Raw genomic sequence first — 16,734 nt, forward strand, 5'->3', positions numbered from 1 at the left:
AACACACATGAGTGCCTTCTTGCTGCACTACCTGCAACATGACCCTCGAATTGTGAGAATTAGAAATAATCCTGACTACTGGGTTGCCACACTGTTAGATCCCCGGTACAAAAGTAAATTTGCAGAAATTATTCCTGCCATAGAAAGGGATGCACGCATGCAGGAGTATCAGCAGAGACTGTTGAGGAATCTTACATGCGCTTTTCCACAAAATACCAGTGGTGCACGTAGTGAATCTCACAGTTCCAACTTGCCAACCGTGGGACCGTCAAGTGTTCAGCACTCAAACCGTAACAGAACCACAGTATCTGCTGGTAACATCAATTTTGCGGAATCATTTCACCACTTTTTTAGCCCATCCTTTGCAAGGCCAAAGGAGACAAGAAGTCTGACACATAGTCAACGCCTAGAGACGATGGTACAGGAGTATCTCCAAGTAAACATTGAAGCCACGACTGTGTCACTGGACCCTTGCTCTTTTTGGGCTTCAAATCTGGATAAATGGCCGGAGCTAGCCACTTACGCCTTGGAGATCTTGTCATGCCCCGCAGCCAGCGTTCTGTCTGAACGTGTGTTCAGCGCTGCTGGTGGTGTGCTGACAGATAAGCGCACGCGGCTCTCCACTGATAATGTAGACAGACTCACGTTCATAAAGATGAACAAATCATGGATCCGAAACGACTTTTCTACCCCTGTGTCATCCTGGGGAGAGTAAAAGCTTGATGATTGGTTAAAATCACCCTACCAACCGTTTTAAGCTTTCAAATTACTAATCATGTTTATCTGTATCTTGGCTGGAAAATAATTTGGGCTTTGTAGCAGTGTGCAGCACTGATTCTATTAGGCCATCTATAATAAGCTCCACCAGATTTAAAATTACTAATCATGTTTATCTGTATCTTGACTGGAAAATAATTTGGGCTTGTAGCAGTGTGCAGCACTGATCCTATTAGGCCATCTATACTAAAGCTTCACCAGATTTAAAATTAATAATAATTTTTAGCTGCATCTAGCCCGGAAAATAATTTTGGGGCTCCGAGATGCGCAAGACACATAAGTGCCTTCTTGCTGCACTACCTGCAGCATGACCCTCATATTGTCAGAATTCGAAGTAATCATGACTACTGGGTTGCCACACTCTTAGATCCCCCAAACTTTTCGATCAACCTTTTCATTTTAATAAAGACCAAAAAAATGGTCATTTTTGAAATTATAAGCATTAGCAGGTTGTTAGAAACTGAAATCAAACAGTTTTCAACTCAAAACTTTATTCTAGGTGATGTTACATTTTCACAAAGGACCCCTTGTTCGAAAGGAGCTTCTGAACTCTCTCGTCCATTGAATTTGTTAGGTTTTGGATGGTTTCTGCTTCAATTGTTTTGCATGAGGACAGAATACCCTCCCAGAGCTGTTGCTTAGATGTGAACTGCCTCCCGCCATCATAGACACTAGAGATGAGCGTTGTTCTACTCGAACTGTTCGCAATCTCAAATTCGAGCTGTTTTGGGCGGTGTTCGAGCCGTTCGGCGAACACGAACAATTTGAGAAAAATTCGGCTGTTCGAGGTTATGTTCGATAACTGTTCGTGCACCAAAATCATAACTGGATTTTTTCTCAGTAATGATGAAAATTAATGTTAATACGCAGTTTGAGTGTACAGCGGGGTGGGGGGAGGGGCAGGGGATGGATCTCTGCAGGAACAATGAAGATCTCCATTTTTTTTTCTCTTTCCCGCATTTGCAGTGGGGAGGTGCAATCTGTCAGCCTATCAGCAGCGCACACACGGAGCGAAGTGCTTTTTTTCACACAAGCAAGGGCATGTGTCATTGGCAGTGTATGTCACATGTCCTTGCCCTATAAGACCAAGCCATTTTCCCCGTCGCCACCATTTTCTCACTGCTGCAGCTGCGTGTTAGACGGCACCGCTGTTGCTGTGTGCGCTATACCTTGTTAATTTCAAGCCAATTTTCGCACAAATATACAGATAGCTTGGGAGTAGGGAATAGTTGTGATTGCAGTCCTTTTACGGACTAGGTTACAGCATTTCCTACGACTTTTATCAGGGAGGTCTGTGCTCTTAAATAGATAGGTTGTGGGAGTAAAGACTAATTGTAATTGGAGTCCTTTTCAGGACTAGGTTACATCAGTTCCTATCAGTTTTTGCCAGGCAGGTCTGTGCCAGTGCTGTGCAAGTTTATTTCACAGCATTTGGCTGAATCTAGCAAAGCTAATCCTTTTTGGCCTATTGCAGAGTGTGTTAGTCAGTGGAGTAGCCTATCTGTGTTGCAAGATATACCACCTGTGTATAGAATACCAATTTTTTTACTGCACCTAGTGAAGTAAAATCTTTTGGGCATAGCATCATTCTATTAGTCCATCTATACTGACCTCCATCAGGTTGCAAATTAAAACTAATTTTTATCTGCATCTACAGTACCTCTGAAAAAATATTTGGGCTTCTACCTGTGTGTGGGACTTGTTGTATTAGTCCATCTATACTGACCTCCATCAGGTTGCAAACTGAATATATTTTTTTCCTGCATCTACCTCTGAAAAAATATTGGGCTTCTAGCTGTGTGTGGGTCTTGTTCTATTAATCCATCTATACTGACCTCCATCAGGTTGCAAACTGAATATAATTTTTTTCTGCATCTAGCTCTGAAAAAATATTTGGCCTTCTAGTAGTGTGTCGGACTTTCTCTATTAGTCCATCTATACTGACCTCCATCAGGTTGCAAACTGAATATAATTTTTTTCTGCATCTAGCTCTGAAAAAATATTTGGCCTTCTAGTAGTGTGTCGGACTTTCTCTATTAGTCCATCTATACTGACCTCCATCAGGTTGCAAATTAAAACCAATCTTTATCTGCATCTACAGTACCTCTGAAAAAATATTTGGGCTTCTACCTGTGTGTGGGACTTGTTGTATTAGTCCATCTATACTGACCTCCATCAGGTTGCAAACTGAATATATTTTTTTCTGCATCTACCTCTGAAAAAATATTGGGCTTCTAGCTTTGTGTGGGACTTGTTGTATTAGTCCATCTATACTGACCTCCATCAGGTTGCAAACTGAATATATTTTTTTCTGCATCTACCTCTGAAAAAATATTGGGCTTCTAGCTGTGTGTGGGTCTTGTTCTATTAATCCATCTATACTGACCTCCATCAGGTTGCAAACTGAATATAATTTTTTTCTGCATCTAGCTCTGAAAAAATATTTGGCCTTCTAGTAGTGTGTCGGACTTTCTCTATTACTCCATCTATACTGACCTCCATCAGGTTGCAAATTAAAACTAATTTTTATCTGCATCTACAGTACCTATGAAAAAATATTTGGGCTTCTAGCTGTGTGTGGGACTTGCTGTATTAGTCCATCTATACTGACCTCCATCAGGTTACAAACTGAATATATTTTTTTCTGCATCTACCTCTGAAAAACTATTGGGCTTCTAGCTGTGTGTGGAACTTGTTGTATTAGTCCATCTATACTGACCTCCATCAGGTTGCAAACTGATTATATTTTTTTTTGCATCTACCTCTGAAAAAATATTGGGCTTCTAGCTGTGTGTGGGTCTTGTTCTATTAATCCATCTATACTGACCTCCATCAGGTTGCAAACTGAATATAATTTTTTTCTGCATCTAGCTCTGAAAAAATATTTGGCCTTCTAGTAGTGTGTCGGACTTTCTCTATTAGTCCATCTATACTGACCTCCATCAGGTTGCAAATTAAAACTAATTTTTATCTGCATCTACAGTACCTCTGAAAAAATATTTGGGCTTCTAGCTGTGTGTGGGACTTGTTGTATTAGTCCATCTATACTGACCTCCATCAGGTTGCAAACTGAATATATTTTTTTCTGCATCTACCTCTGAAAAAATATTGGGCTTCTAGCTGTGTGTGGGACTTGTTGTATTAGTCCATCTATACTGACCTCTATCAGGTTGCAAACTGATTATATTTTTTTCTGCATCTACCTCTGAAAAAATATTGGGCTTCTAGCTGTGTGTGGGTCTTGTTCTATTAATCCATCCATACTGACCTCCATCAGGTTGCAAACTGAATATAATTTTTTTCTGCATCTAGCTCTGAAAAAATATTTGGGCTTCTAGTAGTGTGTCTGACTTTCTCTCTTAGTCCATCTATACTGACCTCCATCAGGTTGCAAATTAAAACTAATTTTTATCTGCATCTACAGTACCTCTGAAAAAATATTTGGGCTTCTAGCTGTGTGTGGGACTTGTTGTATTAGTCCATCTATACTGACCTCCATCAGGTTGCAAACTGAATATATTTTTTTCTGCATCTACCTCTGAAAAAATATTGGGCTTCTAGCTGTGTGTGGGACTTGTTGTATTAGTCCATCTATACTGACCTCCATCAGGTTGCAAACTGAATATATTTTTTTCTGCATCTACCTCTGAAAAAATATTGGGCTTCTAGCTGTGTGTGGGTCTTGTTCTATTAATCCATCTATACTGACCTCCATCAGGTTGCAAATTCAAAATAATTTTTTTCTGCATCTAACCCAGCCAATAGTTTTGGCCTAATACCACAGTTTGGCCACTCAGCTCTGCTCGGTTACCATCCATTGTTTTTTTGTGCAAACAACTCCAGAGTTGTGAATTAGTTAACCACCAAAATGAGTGGAAAAAGGCCTGCTGCTGGTGGAAAGGGGAATAGGCGTGTTTGGAAGGGGAAAAAAAGTTGTGTCCGTGGGGTAGGTGTTAAAGCAACAGTAACATCTGCAGAAGAAAGACCATCTTCCAGCCAAACTAAAATGTCTACTTCTTTTAGCGGACAATGTGATAAGATCCCTTTCTTACGGCCACGCCAATCGCTACAAATTCCAGATGAGGCACAAAAACAGCAGGTGCTTCAACGGATATCAAGTGCTCCTTTAAGTGGGCTCTCCTCCACATCAACTTCAACATCACAAATACTCCAGTCCTCAAAGGTGTCACCCAAATCGCACTTGCTTCCTCACAGCTCCCAAATCTCCAGCTGCCCGTCTGAGTATGAGGTAGAACAGATGGTTGAGGCTGCAGAGGCTGCAGAGCTGTTTACTCATACTATAGCCTGGGAATCAGAGGTCGACTCCAGCGCTTCTGTGAATCCAGACGAGGAAATGATCTGCACTGATGCCCAGAATCTTTATGAGTCGGATCCAGGACCAGACGCAGAAGGTTCTGACCATAATGTAGACCCTCATTCCCAAACTGTAACTCCTGTTGGTGGAGACAATGAGGAAGACGATGATAAGACTCAAATACCTGATTGGAGCGACAACTTTAGTTTTTTGTCAGGGCAGGAACAGGTTGGCTCTGAGGACGACGGGTGTGATAACGCACAGGGTGATGATGATGAGGTCGGAGATCCCACTTACTGTCAACCCACAGTCAGCCAAGAGATGAGGTCAGCAGAGGAGGTGGAGGAAGATGCTAGTGACGATGAGGTCAGGTTGCGCCTTCCTGACAGAGACGTAGTACTGGAAGCACGTCAACAACTGCATCCTCAAACACAACTCTGCCTCTCACCACAAGTCGTGGTGGCTCTTCAGGTCGCATGGGTGCTAAGCCTTGCATAGCCTGGGCATTTTTTCAGATCGATAAAGATGACCCAACTCGTGTTATCTGTAACATTTGTCAGCAAAAGCTAAGTAGAGGCCAAAAAATACATAGTTTGAGTACTTCATGCATGAACCGGCACATGGACATGAAGCATAAGTTGCAGTGGGAAGCTCAGTGTGCTACAATGCGGCCTAGCCGGCCGGGCCAACCACCGTCTGCCATATCTTGTGCATCCAGCGTGATTGGCAGGTCATCATTTTCTTTGGAGGTGGTAACACCAGCTGGTGTTGAGCGCTGTCCGACATCGATAGCACCACCTTTGGATCAAGGCAACCTAACATGTCCGCCTGCATCTTCCTCACAGACCGGCAGTTTGCCGGGGACACCCTTATCAACCCCGTCTAAGCACAATAGCCAGCCCTCGGTCCCTCAGATGTGGACAAGTAAAAGACCATTTCCTCCTAGCCATGAGAAAGCTAAGAGGTTGAATTTCACCATCTGCAAGCTCTTGGCTACAGAAATGCTGCCTTTCCGCCTGGTGGACACAGACGATTTTCGAGACCTTATGTCCGTCGCAGTGCCCCAGTACCAGATGCCCAGTCGGCACTACTTCTCAAAGAAAGGTGTGCCTGCGCTCCACCAGCATGTCGCACATAACATCACCGCTTCTTTGAGAAACTCTGTGTGTGACAGGGTGCATTTCACCACAGACACTTGGACGAGTAGGCATGGACAGGCGCGTTACATGTCGCTGACTGGGCACTGGGTAACTATGGTGACAGCAGGACAAGGGGCTGCTGTCCAAGTCTTGCCGTCCCCACGAGTTGTGCGTCAATCCTCTTTATGTCAAAGTTCCTCCACTGCTTCTGCCTCCTCAACCTCCTCTCGGTCTTCCACCTGCACCCAAAGCCTGTCTGGTCATGCCACAAGCTTTCTAACTGCGCAGAAGGGATCCTGCACACCTCCTTACTATGCTGGCAGTAGGGCTCAACGTCATCAGGCGGTTTTTACATTGAAATGTCTGGGAAATGTGAGTCACACAGCTGAGGAGTTGTGGTCAGCTCTGGAGAACCAATTTCATGAATGATTGTCTCCACTGGACCTGAAACCAGGGAAGGCCGTGTGCGACAATGCTGCAAACCTGGGTGCGGCCCTTCGCCGGGGCAATGTCACACACGTGCCTTGTATGGCTCACGTGTTGAACCTGGTTGTCCAGCAATTTTTAGCCCACTATCCCAGACTAGATGGCCTTCTGCAGAGGGCACGGTCGCTGTGTGCTCACTTCCGCTGTTCGCATCCCGCAGCTCAGCGACTTACATCTCTACAGAAGTCGTTGGGCCTGCCACTTCACCTGCTAAAATGCGATGTGCCTACCCGGTGGAATTCAACTCTGCACATGTTGCAGCGACTGTGGCAGCACCGACAAGCCCTGGTGCAATACGTTCTGACGTATAGCCTGGGCCAACGAGATTCAGAGGTGGGGCAAATCACGCTGGAGGAGTGGTCTCAGATCAGGGACCTATGCACCCTTCTGCACAGTTTTGAAATGGCGACGAAGATGTTTAGTGCTGACGATGCCATTATCAGCATGACTATTCCGGTGATTTACATGCTGGAGCACATGTTAAACAGAATTCGGAGTCAGGTGGTGGCACAAGAGGAGGTGGAGGAAGTAGAGGAGGAGGAGTTGTATGCGGAAGGGCTAACATCTGCAAGGTCCAGACGGTCGGCAGCACCAAGGCGGCAGGCATGTGAGGGTGGGGGAGATGGTTTTACCAGGGCGCATGGTAGCAGCCAAACTAGTGAGGAAGGTGCAGGAGCCCAGGAAGAAGTGGAGGACGAACTGATGGAAGACTCATCAGATGAGGGAGACCTTGATCACATTTCTGTTGTGCGAGGTTGGGGGGAGAGGACAGAGGAAGGAAGCATGATTGTTACCTCGCCACCAACACAACAGGGACTTGGTGCTCCTGGATGCGCAACACACATGAGTGCCTTCTTGCTGCACTACCTGCAACATGACCCTCGAATTGTGAGAATTAGAAATAATCCTGACTACTGGGTTGCCACACTGTTAGATCCCCGGTACAAAAGTAAATTTGCAGAAATTATTCCTGCCATAGAAAGGGATGCACGCATGCAGGAGTATCAGCAGAGACTGTTGCAGAATCTTACATGTGCTTTTCCACAAAATACCAGTGGTGCACGTAGTGAATCTCACAGTTCCAACTTGCCAACCGTGGGACCGTCAAGTGTTCAGCACTCAAACCGTAACAGAACCACAGTATCTGCTGGTAACATCAATTTTGCGGAATCATTTCACCACTTTTTTAGCCCATCCTTTGCAAGGCCACAGGAGACAAGAAGTCTGACACATAGTCAACGCCTAGAGACGATGGTACAGGAGTATCTCCAAGTAAACATTGAAGCCACGACTGTGTCACTGGACCCTTGCTCTTTTTGGGCTTCCAATCTGGATAAATGGCCGGAGCTAGCCACTTACGCCTTGGAGATCTTGTCATGCCCCGCAGCCAGCGTTCTGTCTGAACGTGTGTTCAGCGCTGCTGGTGGTGTGCTGACAGATAAGCGCACGCGGCTCTCCACTGATAATGTAGACAGACTCACGTTCATAAAGATGAACAAATCATGGATCCGAAACGACTTTTCTACCCCTGTGTCATCCTGGGGAGAGTAAAAGCTTGATGATTGGTTAAAATCACCCTACCAACCGTTTTAAGCTTTCAAATTACTAATCATGTTTATCTGTATCTTGACTGGAAAATAATTTGGGCTTTGTAGCAGTGTGCAGCACTGATCCTATTAGGCCATCTATACTAAAGCTTCACCAGATTTAAAATTAAAAATAATTTTTAGCTGCATCTAGCCCGGAAAATAATTTTGGGGCTCCAAGATGCGCAAGGCACATAAGTGCCTTTTTGCTGCACTACCTGCAGCATGACCCTCATATTGTCAGAATTCGAAGTAATCATGACTACTGGGTTGCCACACTCTTAGATCCCCCAAACTTTTCGATCAACCTTTTCATTTTAATAAAGACCAAAAAAATGGTCATTTTTGAAATTATAAGCATTAGCAGGTTGTTAGAAACTGAAATCAAACAGTTTTCAACTCAAAACTTTATTCTAGGTGATGTTACATTTTCACATAGGACCCCTTGTTCGAAAGGAGCTTCTGAACTCTCTCGTCCATTGAATTTGTCAGGTTTTGGATGGTTTCTGCTTGCATTGTTTTGCATGAGGACAGAATACCCTCCCAGAGCTGTTGCTTAGATGTGAACTGCCTCCCGCCATCATAGACACTCCTTTTAATGATGCTCCAAAGGTTCTGAATGGGGTAGAGGTCAGGGGAGCATGGGGGTCACACCATAAGTTTGTCCCCTTTTATGCCCATATCAGCCAGAGATGCAGATGTTTTATGTGCAGCATGAGATGGTGCATTATCATGCAGAAAAATGATCTTGCTGTGAAATACACGGTTCTTCTTCTTGAAACATGGCAGGAAGTGCTGTTTGAGAAAATCCACATACATTATGGAGTTCATCTTTAGCGCCTTCAGGGATCCTAAAGGGGCCGACAATCTCTCTCCCCATGATTCCAGCCCAAAACATTACTCCACCTCCTCCTTGTTGGCGCTGTAGCCGTGTTTGCGTGGGGTGTCCATCAACCAGCCATCCTCCACTCCATCCATCTGGACCATCGAGCGCTGCACGGCACTCATCCATGAACAAAACAGTTTTGAAATCAGTCTTCATGTAATGTTTGGCCCACTGGAGCCGTTTCTGCTTGTGTGAAGTGGATAGAGGAGGTAGACAGGATGGCTCATGCACAGCTGCAAACCTCTGAAGGACCCTGCATCTTGTTGTTCGGGGGACGTTGGAGGCACAAGCAGCTTCAAAAACTTGTCTGCTGCTATGACAAGGCTTTTTTGCCGCTGCTCTTTCAACCTGACGTAATTGCCTGTAGGAAAGAGTCCTCAATTTGCCCTTATCAGCACGCACACGTGTGTACTGTGAATCAGCTACATACTTCTTGATTGCCAAGAGACTTCATCCTGATCATCGCACAATGTTGATTGTAGTCATGCCTTGACCTAAACACTCCACAATTTGTTGCTTCTCAGCAGCCGACACATCCTTTTTCTTTCCCATTTTGGCAGAAAATGTAGGCTGCTTAATAATGTGAGAGAGCCTTCTTAAGTAGTCTTGCCTTTCATTGGACACACCTGCCAAACTAATTAGCACAGGTGTCTGCAATTGCTTACAGTGATATAAAGAGCCCTGACACACATCACCATCAATGAGTTTAACTGACAAACAAACAAATTCTTCCCTTATCACTCCTAAACACTTTTTGCATAATAATTTGGAACGCAGTGTACATGTGCTTTTCCACAAAACACCAGTGGTTCACGTAGTGAATCTTACAGTTCTAACTTGCCAACCGTGGTCTGTATGGAGTTGTTCAATAAAGGGCCCAAAATTAAGATAACATAGATGGGAGAGGTCTCTATGAATAGGAATTCCTAAGTATTTGATACCCTGTGAGGGCCAGGCAAAGGGAAAGTTGGACTGGATGGAATCCTATATGGATTTGGGGAGGGAGACATCGAGGGCCTCAGACTTCGCTGCATTGATTTTAAAATTTTACCATGTAACAAAGTGATCTATTTCAGCCATAACAGCATGGATGGATATATGTGATTGAGTGATATATACTAGGACATCATCAGCAAATAGAGAGCACTTTTACTCGGTGCCTCCCACCTCAATCCACCTAATATTGGGGTTATGGCGAATTGATGAGAGCAGGTGCTCCGTCACTAGGATGTATAAGAGAGGGGACAGAGGACATCACTGCCTTGTCCCATTGGTGATTGTGAAAGGTGATGAAAATGTTCTGACGCACCCCCTGGGCCTTGGGACACCCGGAGCCGGACCCTTTTTGGTGGATGCTGGTGGTTGTAGTCTTCGTGGCGGCGACCCGGTTCCGTGGCTCAGGGCGGTCAAACCAGTGGCGGAACTATTTATGTGGTTTTGATGTTTAAATGTCCGACTACGCCACCCGTGGATTGCGGTCAGAGTGAACCGCCGCTACAGGGCAGACCGCTGAGGCTGGTGTTGTGGGTGCAGCAGAGCGTAGCATAACTCCCCACGGGAGGAGTATAGCCTCAGGGCAGTGTATGCGGAGGATGGGGGTGATGGTGCAGGGCAGCAGCTGTAACGACACGGAGTCAGTGATGCAGTTCAGGGCCTTTACTCACAGTTCTTATTATCCAGACCACGTCTGCAGGTAACGGCTGCCCACGTCGTACTGTGCTCACCAGGTGAGGGGCTCAGACAACTCCCAGATAACTTTGGAGCACTTCACAGGACCCCCTTTGTGTGTCCTTTGTCTGGCCTTTCTTACCAACACTTCTGTCCGGCTGCCTCGGGCCTCCTCTTGGTAAACTTGGCGCCAGTTTCCCTGACCCTATGTGGTGCCTTCCTAGCGGGTGTAGCGAGGGGCTGCGCCACATAAAATGTCAGAGCCTCCGGTTTCTAGCTGAGGGTCGTTTCCTGCCTCCACTAGTTCGGGGACCGGTCTCCCCCTTTGGCCTGACCCCTCCACGCAGGTGGATTCGGGCATGCGGTGGCGACTCGCCCGTCCGCACCCCTGGGATCCCTTCATTCCTCGTTCCTGGAGCCTTCTCCAATCCTCTTCCTTCCTTCTCCCTCTTCCAGGCCTGGGCCTCTGTTACTAGGCCCGCCTCCGGAGCAGAGCTCATGCAGAGCCCCTGCTCCCTGCCACTTCTGCTCAGACTTCTCTGCACTGAACTAAGATGGTGCCCACCTTTTATACTCCCTTCTCAATGCACCCAGGAACTGCTTCCTCCCTGCTCCTGCACTACAGGGTTCCCCTTCCTCAGTGTTCCCTCCCCCCACTCCAGCCAGGGACAGGGATTGTCGTGCCCATCTCAGGGGCATATTGGTCGCCCTGCCCCACGACAATGTGGTGTAATGCATGCAGGTGTCGGGTCCTGATCCACACTCCATCCTTACCTGAGAGTGAGATATCACACCTCTGGGTGAGGTGCAATATGTCTGTAGCAACCGAGCCCTCAGGGTGCTACAGTTCCATTTATCTTCAGCCTAGGTGAGGTATTGCGATACAGGGCCGTGATTTTGGCTATAAAAGGGTCCCCTAGACCCCTACCCCAAGCTTTTTAAGAGAATCATATATGGCGTGCCAGGAGACTCTATGGAATGCTTTCTCAGCATCCAACGAGAGTATCTAATTACAAATTTTTAACTGCATCTAGCCCAGGAAATACTTTGTGCCTAGTAGCAGTGTCTGCTAGTCAGCGGATTATCCCGGCTGTTAAGCAAGCTGCACCACCTGTAGTTTAGACACTTAATTTTTTCAAAGGAAATGCTTCGGGACCATGGGATACTCAGTGAAGAGCATCAGGAGGCACCCCAAGGCTTAGGGGCTGGGACTGGCAGTAGGATGCCTTGCGGTGGACAGCCGAGCTCGATCCTTATTAAAGCTTTTTAACTGCAGCAGCTTTAGTGGACGCTACTGGAGCTGGAATTACCGCGGCTGCTGGCATGAGACTTGCCCTCCAATAGATCCTTGTAAATGGATTTAAAGTGTATTCATTCAAATTAGAGAGACAATTTAAATTAAAAAGCTTAGAGCTGCCTCCACCACAGGGGGGCTCGCTCGACCCACCAGCGGACAGGCACCAGTATTGGGAGAGGGGGGCTGGCCGTCAGGGTTCACCGCGGCTCTGGCACAAACCACGGAGGTGGCACGGGCAGGAGCGGACTGGCCGTGTCGGCTTCTCACTTTTTGGATTTTAGAAGGGCATGACATGCCTATATCTGTGTCTCCCCCTCCTTTTACTCCTCCACCTCTTTTATTTTCGCATGACTATATGTACTTGTCACTTTTCCATGTGTTAGTTATGTCTTCTGAGCAGTTTGTCAGCTTTTGGACACCTTTGAAGGTGTTTTCTATGTGTTTCTATGTGTTTTTGTTTGCCTGCCATTGGTTTTAACTGTGTTCGAAGGTGTTCGACGAACAGTTCGACGAACAGTTCGGCGAACACACGGGTGTTCGACGAACCGAACCGAACTCGAACACTACGGGGGTGGCTCAACACTACTTACCATCACGCCCATTCCAGCTGAAGCCAACGATCTCCTGCAATAAAAGAAAAATAATAAACCAACCTCATCCTTACCTTTCCATGGTTCCCACGACAGCTTCAGCTCTGCTACATCGAGATGACAGGCTGGACCGCAGCAGAACGCTGCCATCCAGCCTGTCATGCCGCAGACACTGAGTAGAGCAGGCATGCTTGCGCTCCTCAGTGTCTCGCTGTGACGGCATCCAGATGAGCCGAGGTCATGTCCAATGAACTCGGCTCACCTCATGCACGTCACTGACAGCGTGGGTAAATTCTCACGCTGAAGTGCTGAGTGCAGGAGAATTCTCCCACGCTGTCAGTGACGTGCATGAGGTGAGCTCATGTCCAATGAACTCAGCTCACCTCATGCACCTCACTGACAGCGTGGGAAAATTCTTATTTTAATACTAAATGACAAGTACAGTAACCAACACTATCACTGTACTTCATATATATGTGACTGACATGTTTCTATCTATCTAATCTATGTGTGAAGCTCTATTCTGTCTGTTATAAATTGTCTGGTACAGATGCTGAATTGCCGGCCGGCTTTCTTAAAGAGACGGTGCATGAAAACACTATTATTTTTTTTAATAAATCCTTTACACTAAATGACAAGTACAGTAATCAACACTGTCACTGTACTTCATATATATGTGACTGACATGTTTCTATCTATCTAATCTATGTGTGATTCTCTATTCCTTCTATTCTAAATTGTCGGGTACCGCTGCTTAATTGCCAGCCGGCTTTTTTAAAGAGACGGTGCATGAAAACACTATTATTTTTTTTGATAAATCCTTTACGCTAAATGACAAGTACAGTAAGCAGCACTTTCACTGTACTTCGTATATATGTGGCTGACATGTTTATATCTATCTAATCTATGTGTGAAGCTCTATTCTTTCGGTTCTAAATTGTCGGGTACCGGTGTATGCCGCTGCTGAATTGCCGGCTTTTCATGTTTCACTGTTGGCACTGTTCCCATCGATTTGGGCAATCACTGTAATGCCACAACCACCATGGCTGTGGCATTACAGTGAGTGGCAGACAATCCCTGCATGATTGGTGCTCTAAATAGCACCAGACATGCAGGACACGCTTTTGGTGCACGAACAGTTATCGAACATAACCTCGAACAGCCGAATTTTTTGCAAATCGTTCGGGTTCGTCGAACAACTCGAACACCGCCCAAAACAGCTCGAATTTGAGATTGGCGAACAGTTCTAGTCGAACACCGCTCATCTCTAGTACTGACAAAACAAGTGCGGCATTAGGAGTAATGGTATTAGGGGTAATGGGACTAGGTGTCGCTGACACCAAGCCCTAGCTTTAGTAATGAAGAGTTATCATCCAGGCACCCTCATTCCTAAACCTGTAAGTAAAGAGTTAAATAAACACATACACCGAGAATAAAACACTTTATTTGAAATGAAACAGACACATTCTTTAATCACTTAAATTAACCCAATATACTCACCCCAGGTCCAACGGTAATCAAAGGGTTAAAGCGATGTCCCACATTTCTTTTTTCAAATATCTTTATTTAGCTCCAAAAATCATTCCTTGCTGTACAAAAACACTTAAAAAAAATTCATGCAAAAAACACACCAAAAACAAGGCAAAAATGTGTGTTTTTTCCATTGCGTTTTTATTGCCAAGAGATGCAGAAACCTTCAACAATCAAATACTCAACGTGTGCACAAAGCCTAAATGTCCCTCAAAGTTTCTGGGCCTCGCAGCTGCCGGGAGACTCAGTGGCTATGATGTAGCAGAAACACTGAACTATGCGTGCTTCTACCTCTAAGTACCTAGCGGTGCCATCAATTACGTGAGCGGGGTCCATGGCCAATGAACTCCGGTCACCTCAATGATGTCACCATGAGCGCCTTGGGAAAGTTCTCACGTGGCTCACGGCGATGTCATTGAGGCAAATGGAGTTCATTGGTTATAAACCCCGCTCATGTATTTGACGGCACCATGAGGCACTGAGCTGTGCTATCACTGTGCCTTCCTGACAGGCTGAGCACTAGCATCATGCCAGCATTTAGCCAGTCAAGCAGAGATAGCAGAGCTGGACAGAAATGGATTATTATCTGCACATCTGAATGGTGAAGAATATGGTTGTTTATTTTTTTTAACTCATTTACATGGGACAAGGGCATAAAGAGGATTATCTTCACGTGGAGGACAGGTGAGTTTATGTTGCTTTATTATTTTAATTCAGTTACAGGAGACATGGGCTTGAATGGAATGGGCGTACTGGTGAGAATAAGTGTTTTTTCATTTTTAAATAAATGAGTCTGTCATTATTAAAAATAAAGTACTTTATTCTGTGTGTTTTTGTTTTTTTTTACAATTTAACTATGGGGTTAGTAATGGGGGCGACTTATAGACGTATCTCCATTACTAACCTTGGCTTCATCATTTGTTAGCTGCCAATACAAGGCTGACATGAACCCCAACCCTATTACCCCACATGCCACCACATCAAGGCAAGTGGGAAGAGTGGAGGCTAAGCGCTAAAATTGGCACATCTTATGGATGCGCCATTTCTGGCGCGGCTGAGAGCAGATGTTTTTAGCCTCGGAGGGGGCCAATATCCATGGCCCCTTCCTAGAATATTAATATCAGCCTGCAGCTATCTGCCTAGCCTTTGCTGGTTATTAATTATAGGGGGCCCCAAGTCAATTTTTGGGGGGTTCCCCCATTTTAATAACCTGTAAATTCTAAGTATACATTGAGCTAATATTAATAGGCTGGGAAGCTCCATGGGTATTACCCTCTTCCCAGGCTATAAATCCCTGGCTTTAACATACTAAATAAATGTGATGTTTTAATACATATTTTTTTTCCTATTTTTCCTGCAGTTGTTGGATTTTTTTCCTTATCTCTCTGTTATCCCCATCATATCTTCATTTTCTGTCAACCATATTAATTTTAATTCCTCCACTTTATGTATTTCTCTGTACCTCTATTCCTGCTTGGTATATTGACTGTCCTAACACCTCCTTCCATGCTGTCCCCAATTTTATTACTTATGCCCATGTCACTGTCTACACTCTGTTATCCAGCTGCACCCTCTCCATTGAAGTGCAGCCCATCCCTAGCATAAGAAGAAGTCAGCCCAGTTCTCCAGAATCCCCAAACCCTCCTTTTTACACCAATTTCTTAGCCACTTATTCATCTCCCTAATCTCTCGTTGCTTTTTTGGCATGGCACATAGTATTTCAGAAAATTCTACCTTTGAGTTCCTTGATTTAAGCTTACAGCTTAATTCCCTGAAATCATCTTTAAGGACCTTCCAGCTTCCACCTACCTCTAACTTTGACATTGGTGCCAATATGCACTATGATCGCTGGGGCCTCTCCAGTCCCTCCCAGTAATCTGTCAACCCGATCAGCAATGTGTCGAACTTGAGCTCCAGGAAGACAGCACACCATTCGGCAATTCCTGTCTTTGTGACAGATTGCCCTATCTGTTCCTCTAATAATGGAATCTCCCACTAAAAGCACTTGTCTGGCATGCCCTACATTTCTATTTTCCCTCCTTACTGGAGCAGAAACCCCCCCAGCTTTCAGAGGATATGTGTTAGTGCAGCAGTGCTGTTCCTGTACTGACACCCCCCTTATCTGACAACTTAGCAAACTTGTTGGGGTGTGCCAGATCAGAAATGGCCTCCCTGACACTCTTCCCTCTTCCCCACCTTCTAACTGTCACTCAGTTAACTGTCTCGCTGTCCTGAAGCTCCATACTATGATCCTTCCACACATCTACCCCAGCTAGCACCTGCTTAGTGAGCAGCAAACTCTTTTCCATATCTGTCAATGGATTTCAGTGTTGCCAGCTGTTCACTTAGATCTAGTACCTAGGCTTCCAAATGTACAATGTGCACACATATCGCACAGCAGTATGCACCCTTAAATGGCTCGTAAAGGACTGCATAAATACAACAAGATGAACTCTGGAT

The sequence above is a fragment of the Phyllobates terribilis genome, unplaced genomic scaffold, assembly GCF_046119375.1.
Source record: "Phyllobates terribilis strain yellow unplaced genomic scaffold, ASM4611937v1 Scaffold_2__4_contigs__length_985480577, whole genome shotgun sequence".
NCBI classification, from domain to species: domain Eukaryota; kingdom Metazoa; phylum Chordata; class Amphibia; order Anura; family Dendrobatidae; genus Phyllobates; species Phyllobates terribilis.